The sequence below is a fragment of the Mastacembelus armatus genome, chromosome 24 (assembly GCF_900324485.2).
Source record: "Mastacembelus armatus chromosome 24, fMasArm1.2, whole genome shotgun sequence".
Lineage (NCBI taxonomy): Eukaryota > Metazoa > Chordata > Actinopteri > Synbranchiformes > Mastacembelidae > Mastacembelus > Mastacembelus armatus.
Window position 1 is genome coordinate 3,526,335 of NC_046656.1, and position 7,963 is coordinate 3,534,297.

Consider the following 7,963-nt stretch of genomic DNA (forward strand, 5'->3'; position numbering starts at 1 on the left):
GCTGGATGAGATAGCGGCAACATGGAAAAACAGACCATACAGCGAGAAGCACCCCATCGTGGGAGGCTCCCTGTTGGACTGCGAGGGAATGGAGAAACACGGGCTCTGCCACATGCCGCCCATAGAGCCGCTGGTAGCGACCCACCTCCACCCGAAGACGTCTCTGTCATCCTCGGCTCCATCTCTCCCTCACAAGGCAGACCGCTTTCAGTCCAGCCTCACTGAAAAGTGCTACAAGGCGGCGGCTCTGTCGGCAAGAGCCCTAAATGCTTCTTCGATGTTGATGGCTTACCAAGCCGAGTTAGAAGAAGACATGACGGCTAAGCCAGATAATGCCCTGTGGGAGGAAATCTGCGTCATGACAGACCATGTTCTCCGCCTCCATAAGTTGGCCATCCAAGCCACCGGCAGAGCCATGGGTCTCATGGTTCTCCAGGAAAGGGTGCGCTGGCTTGGGCTCACCAACCTCACGACCAAGGAGAAAGAGGAACTGCTCGACACTCCGGTCGTTCCCAGTGGTCTCTTCAGCACGGCTGTCACCTCCATGCAGAAGAGATGTGAGGAGAAAAAGAGAGATGATGAGGCTCTGAAGCTTTGTCTGCCGAGGAAGGCTCCCGCCGTTCCAGGCACATCACGCCAGTCATATGCGCAGGCAGTCTCTCATCCAGCCCCTGCTTTCCGGACCCCAAAAGTGTCCAAAACACAGGGAGCCCCACAAGCCCCCAGAGGTGCAGCCTAACCCATGGGCAAGGAAGCAGCCTCCACAGCCCAGGCCTCACACCGCTCCACCGCCTCCCCCCTCCACCGTGACGGTGAGGAAGAAGAAGCGGCAGGCCTGACAGCTTCCCCACCGAGCGAGCCCAGTCAGCGCCCCCCGCGGGCCGCTCTGCCCGATGGCTCTGTTCCAGAGCGAGTTCAGCGAGACCGGTTCCACACAGAGTGCAGTCCCCGAGCCGGCATTCATGTTCGGATGCCTGCCAGAGGGACACTCAGACAATGTTCTCAGTGTTGCACAAACACTTTTCATGTCATGCACTCTATAATAAAATGGTCCCCACATGCGCATCCAGGCAGAATGTCGAGGGCGCTGTTAAAAAACATGCAGAAAAAAGATATGTTGAAAGACAAATCAATCCTTTCTGCTGTAACACAGCCCGCGGAGGTCACTATCCCCGCGGCTGTGGCACAGACAGCCCGGGTGTCTCCGTGCCATGTGCCAAGATGCCAAGGTGCATAGGCGGTGTGTACAGCGCACCTCAACTGGAGGGCGCCGTCACACCGATGCTGACAGGGTGGCTGGTCAGTCCGCTATCCCTGCAAATGGGGAACTGGACTGCCTGCACTCGATCGAAATGGGTGCTAAGAACGATAGAAAAGGGCTACAGACTGCAGTTCAAAGTCGTTCCGCCTCGTTTCAAAGGCATAATCTACTCCCATGCTCAGGGTGAGTCAGCAAACATTCTCTTGGAGGAAATTTCCTCTTTCAGACAGAAAGGGGCTATAAGAGTGGTTCCTCCTGAGCAGACCCGCAGCGGTTTCTACTCGAGGTATTTCCTGGTTCCAAAAAAAGGGGGGAAGGGGATGAGAGCCATTCTGGACCTCCGTGCCCTGAACCGCCATCTAAGGAAATACAGTTTCAGGATGCTGACTCATGCCTCGCTGCTACGATTTCTTCGAGCAGGCGATTGGTTCACTTCAATAGATTTGAAGGACGCCTACTTCCACATGCCGGTGTATCCCCCACACTGGAAATATCTTCGGTTTGCTTTCCAAGGGACAGCGTACGAGTTTGTGGTGCTGCCTTTTGGGCTGTCTCTGAGCCCGAGGGTATTTGTGAAATGCACCGAAGCAGCAGTAGCCCAGGGAAGGAAGAGGGGTATTCGAGTAGCCACGTACATCGACGACTGGCTTGTCGCGGCCCCCACCTGCGAAGAAGTGGCCCGTCACACAGATGTTCTTGTAAAACATCTAGTGAGCCTGGGTTTCAAGCTGAATATAGAAAAGAGTGTGATGTCACCTGCTCAGCGCATCACTTTCATAGGGCTAACGTTGGATTCTCTTCAAGCCAGAGTTTTCCTGTCATCAGAAAGAGTAGAGACCATGTATGCCAGCCTGGCACTGTTTCGCAGGGGCAACATGGACAGTGCCAAAGGCTGTTGGGCTTGATGGCATCCTCGGTGGTAGTAATACCACTGGGTCGCCTGTACATGAGGGGCGCCCAGCGCTGGCTGGCCTCCCTGGGTCTGGATCCCCTCCGCAAGGGTCACCACCGGGTGAGAGTTTCGGCAGACTACTCACTAGCTTTGCGTCAATGTAGGGCGCCTGGGTTTCTGACCCAGGGCTTATCCATGGGTCCCATCTTAACCAGGAAGGTGATCTCTACAGATGCCTCCCTTGTAGGCTGGGGTGCCACACACGAAGGAAGGACAGTGAATGGGAGGTGGGACCCTCATATGAGCCACATCCACATAAACTGTCTGGAGCTGATGGCTGTCCACCTAGCACTGAGACATTTTCTTTCCCTGGCTGCGAGGTCATCACATTTTAGTGAGAACGGACAACTCCACTGTGGTGGCCTATATCAACAGACAAGGGGGGCTGAGATCCCCAAGGTTGCACACACTAGCACACAGACTGATAGTCTGGAGCAGTGTACACTTCAAGTCACTGAGAGCTACTCATGTGCCAGGTGTACTGAACTACGGGGCGGACCTGCTGTCCAGGGGAAACCCACTCTATGCAGACTGGAAGCTCCATCCAGGAGTGGTGGAACAGATTTGGCTCGGTTCGGGCGGGCAACAGTGGGGAGAATGCCCAGTGTCCTCTGTTCTTCTCCTTGCACGATCAGAGGGCCCCACTGGGAGTGGATGCTCTGGCTCACGAGTGACCGTTCACCCTCCTCTATGCATTTCCCCCTTTAGCTCTCATCCCCCCAACTCTGGCCAGAGTGAGGGAGAAGGGTGATGATCCTTGTGGCACTGTATTGGCCAGGGAAACACTGGATGGCAGAGATTTTTCAGCTGCTGGTGGGCCCTCCTTGGCGACTGCCATTACGCAGGGACCTTTTATCCGAGGCGCAGGGGGAAGTGTTTCACCCCCACCCGGGAAGGCTAGCTCTATGGGCCTGGCCTGTGAGCAGCTAAACCTGGACGCGGTGGGACTCCCTAGCAGCATAATTGAAACTGCAGTGTGTTAGAGCCTCTTCAACTAGTACGTTGTACGGGCTTAAGTGGCAGGTGTTTGAGAGCTGGTGCTCGGAATCACGGGCCATTCCCTTTCAGTGTTCTGTGGCAATTGTCCTGTCATTTCTGCAGGATCTGATTGAGAAAGGAAAATCCTTCTCAACCATCAAGGGTACCTGACCGCAATTTCTGCCTGCCATGTTGGGTTTGCTGGTAAGGCATTAGGCCAACATCCTCTAGTGCGCCAGTTCATGAGGGGTGCACGCCGTAAGTTGCCAGTGTCTAGGCCTCTAACCCCGCTTTGGGACCTTCCCACGGTATTAGAGGCTCTTTCATGTCCACCTTTTGAACCCTTGGGTCAGGTGGAACCAAAGGTGCTGTCTTTAAAGACAGCCCTGCTATTGGCTCTGGTTTCAGCCAAGCGCGTGAGTGATATTCACGCGTTTCTGTGCATCAGGAGTGTATCCAATTCTCTCCAGGGGATATAAGGGTCAGCATGCGACCTAATCCAGACTTTGTCCCTAAGGTTGTGGGGTCATGCTCTCCAATAGATTTGGTGGCCTTCCATCCACCGCCTTTCTCCTCGGAGGAGCACCGGCGCTCCACCAGGGGTCTGGCGACCTCCTGGGCTCTTTTTAAAGGAGTCTCTATTCAGGAACTGTGTGCCGCTGCATGTTGGGCTTCGACCCACACCTTTGCGCGGTTTTATAAATTGGAGGTTACAGCTCCTACCCTAGCACACGCTGTCCTTGGTGTGGGGACTTCACAGAGTGCAGCCCCCTCCACGTGATGCACCACTAAGGACAGTTGTCTTTCTTACAGGCGTCTGGCAATCCGGAAGTTGGTATATCTCCCATAGTGAGACACGAAACGAATGCTATGAAAGAGAACTTGAGGTTATGGCTATAACCCCGGTTCTCTGATTAGCATGAGTGAGTGTCTCACCAGACCACCCTCCTTGCGATGGAAGCGAGGAAGAGGTGAGCTTGTTTGAATGACGACTGACGCTATGTCAGCCTATTATATAGGGGGAGGGTCCCCGCCCCTCCTGACATAGTCGTCACTAGTGCCAGCCCCCAGGCTGGCGTAGTGGTATTGAAGCTTCTGATGAAGTCTTGCTGGAGGCGTTCCCATAGTGAGACACTCACTCATGCTAATCAGAGAACCGAGGTTATAGCCATAATCTCAAGTTCCTGCGCCGCCTCCTCCTTCAACGCACACAAATCCCTAGTACTATAAAGTGTTCTTTGCTGTACCTGGCAATAAAACTTATTCTGATTCTAATGCTGACTCTGACTGTAAATGAAATCTAACTCCTATATGTAACATAGGCAGTCTGACTCAGAGATAAGTGAAGTAACCCCAGCGTTTATTTAAGCAGAAATACCTGAACAGGTACAAAGGAAAACATAGAAAACAGAACTAGGAAGATGGTGACTTAGCTTTAGCTTGCGGGAGTAAGGTCCACGTTGTATTTACGAGATCGGACAAGGAGATGAGTGTGGGGAGTGCTTATATGTGTGGCTGTGGTGATGAAGTGCAGGTGATCGCGGTGAGGACTCAGCTGAAGCGGATTGGAGTAATTGTCTGAGGAGGGAGCCTGACCGAACCATGACACTATATAATCACTTAGTCATGTGGATAATTTATTAAGCGGGTTTTTAGCAGTTCTAGAATGGTTTTCAGTTGTCAAATTACAGGGCCTTGCTGTTGTCACATGATTTAAGCTCATAATGTACTGTGTTGTGCAAATTACGTAAAAAAATATTCACATTATGCATTCAATATTTTTTTTTTTGTGTCCCAGACAGTTTCTTGAATTCATGATCTGAACATTCACTTCCATCCAACCATCATCTATACCCACTTATTCCTAATTAGGGTCACAAGGATCTGCTGCAGCCTATCCCAGCTCTCTTTGGGTGAAAGGCAGGGGTACATCCTGGACAGGTCACCAGTCCATCACAGGGCCACATGGAGACAAACAACCACACACACTCACACTCCCTCCTATATGCAATTTAGAAGTCACCAATCAAGCTGACATACATGTTTTTGGACTGTGGGAAGAAACCGGAGTACCTGGAGAAAACCCACACAAGCACAGGCAGAACATGCAAATCATCAACAACAGCAGTAACAACTCACGTGTCCTGTTTGCTACAGAGAATAGATTAAAAAAAACATCCGTCTCCATTGCCATCAGAACTATTTTCAACATCTAAATGCAATGAGTTTCCATTGTTTTTAATGACAAGGTTCAGGGTATTAAACATGCAATAAACTGCCCAAGACAGATCCCAACTCTGCAGCCATCCAGGAGACACTTGGTAGAACTGACACATTTTACACCTGTCAATGACAAAACAGTTGAAGAGAACATCTCCAGTCTGAGTTCATCCACCTGCTACCTCCATGTTTGACCCTCTAGATTTCTAGAAATCAGCACTAAGCAGTTTGTTGCCAAGGGCCTTGAAAATTGCTGTCATCAAGCCTCTCCTGAAGAAGAGCTGTCTTGATGCCACAGGACCACCGGCCCAATCTAACCTGCTGTTTTTAGGTAAAGACCTTGAAAAAGTTGTTTACCAACAACCTACTGACTTTCTCCTGCTAAACATCTGCTTTGATGATTTTCAGTCAGGCATTAGGCCCCATCACAGCACTGAGACTGCACTCATCAAGGTAACAAATGGACATTTGTCTGAACACTGACGCGGGCAGAGTCTCTGTCTTAGTACTTTTGGATCTGAGTGCTGCTTTTGATGCAGTGGACCATATGATCCTGTTACACAGGTTAGAGGACTGGATAGGCATCGCTGGTACTGCCCTTAAGTCCTATCTTGAAGATAGGAAGTACTTTGTTGAATTTCTGACTTGTTGTTGACATACGACTCTTAGAACATTTGGGACAGGCCTTCTGCTCATGTCCAGAGTCAGGACTAAACAGGGAATAGGGTCTGGAATAGTGTTCCTGATGATGTTAGACAAGCCTCATCTCTGGCAATGTTTATGTCCAAGCTAAAAACTTTTCTATTTAGTTCTGCATATGACAATTGAAAGTGTTTTATCTGCACTCATTAATTTTCTATACTACTTGCTATCTTTTATTTTAATTTTTGACTTTTAACTTGTGTTTTATTTCTGTAAAGCACTTTGATGTATTCTGTGCATGAATTGTGCTATACAAATAAACTTGCCTTGCCTTGTCTATGTCAGTTTGACTCTATATGTCAGCAGCATGATCAGTGAGTGGCCCCACATCTCTAAAAGACAGACCATGAGGAAAGGGAACTGAAAATAAAAAAGGAAAAATAGAAGAGTTTGTAGCAGACTTGGTGTAAAATTTGGAAAATAAAGGACAATAGCATCAATCAGCTTTGATGATGGTGAAACCCATCCTGGCAGCCATGACACTGAATATGAAATTCTTCAATTGCTTATGACTACTGTGATGTGACTCTGGGAGAAAGGATTTCAGGGGTATGGGATGTGAGTGGATGCAATCCAAAACATAACGCTTTTGTACATCAAAGACTGAAAATACTGTACGGTGGAGTGTGACTGATGACAGCGATGCCAAGAATAGTCAGTATAGTCCACATAAATGAGAGGATGTCTGCCTCTCTAAATGTTTGGACCGCCTTATCTGTTGAGCATTATTCAAAACATAATTCTTTAAAAAGAACTCACAGACATACAGTTCCTTTTTTTAACAAGGTCCAATCATTTTTTAAAAAGCAGAATATCATAGTTTATAGCAATACACATTTTGTGTGCTTACTGCATTGAAAAAATGTGTAAAGGAAAGTTTATATTTTCTTTTGATAGCCCTGTTTTTCCCAGATTTTGTACCAAATTCCTGACCTCTTTCTGACAATTTAGTTTTGTAAATTAACTTATGTAAAAAATCTTTAGAAGATCCAAGGTTATTTAACTGGAATTATATTTTAATTCCAATAGCCTAAAGATGTAATGAGCTGATGTGCTTTGTGAGGTTTTAGGTAAAGGGTGTTGTCAGTTTGCTGTTCCTCATAGTCTGGCCTCCAGATGTGAGAGAGCATGTCAGTCATCTCTCGGCCTGTATTTCACGGTTCATAAAAAGATCAGTCAAAGCTTCTGGTAGACAGCCGTTTCTGACTGAAGCAGAAGGGAAGGCTCTTCTGAAATAAACACTGCCTTGCTTTTGGTGCTACAGAGACGTAAGCACGGACAAGGGAGCCAGCACAACCCACACAAGGAGTACCGCCCCATGACAGTACCCCCCCCTTTATGGTCGCCTAGTTTGGGGTTCCTGCGGCAGGTTCCTCTAGCCGGGTGGGCAAGGAACCTGTCAGGGTCCGGGCAGACGAGAATATGGGGCCACTCTCGAGGACAACCCATCAGGGAGGCATAGGTCTGGGGCTGTTCAGGAGGACGGCCCCTCAGGCAGGCATAGGTCTGGGGCTATTCGGGAGGACGGCCCCTCAGGAGTTACGGTGATGTTGGCCAGCCAGGTTGAACCACCAGGGCGAAGCTCCTGTCCGGAAGTTGGGAGAGGGGCCTCAGCGGGGATGTCGTTGGCACACCGGGGTTCTGGAGACAATGAGTGGACCTCGGTGTGGGCACCTTCACTGGAATACTGAGGATCTGGAGATTGGGACACCCTCATCGACCCGCTGAGATCGGGAAGACCAAACTAAGGCCTCAGCGGTGATGTTCTCATCAGCTCGCTGAGGATCGATTCAATTCAATTTAACTTTATTTGTATAGCGCCAAATCACAATACAAATCATCTCAAGGCA

General features: G+C 49.3%; 1 pseudogene; it reads left to right on the forward strand.

Annotated features, from left to right (window-relative positions):
* The first annotated feature begins 742 nt into the window (after window positions 1-742).
* Window positions 743-3,972, forward strand: LOC113137519 (uncharacterized; annotated as a pseudogene).
* Window positions 3,973-7,963: the final 3,991 nt, after the last annotated feature.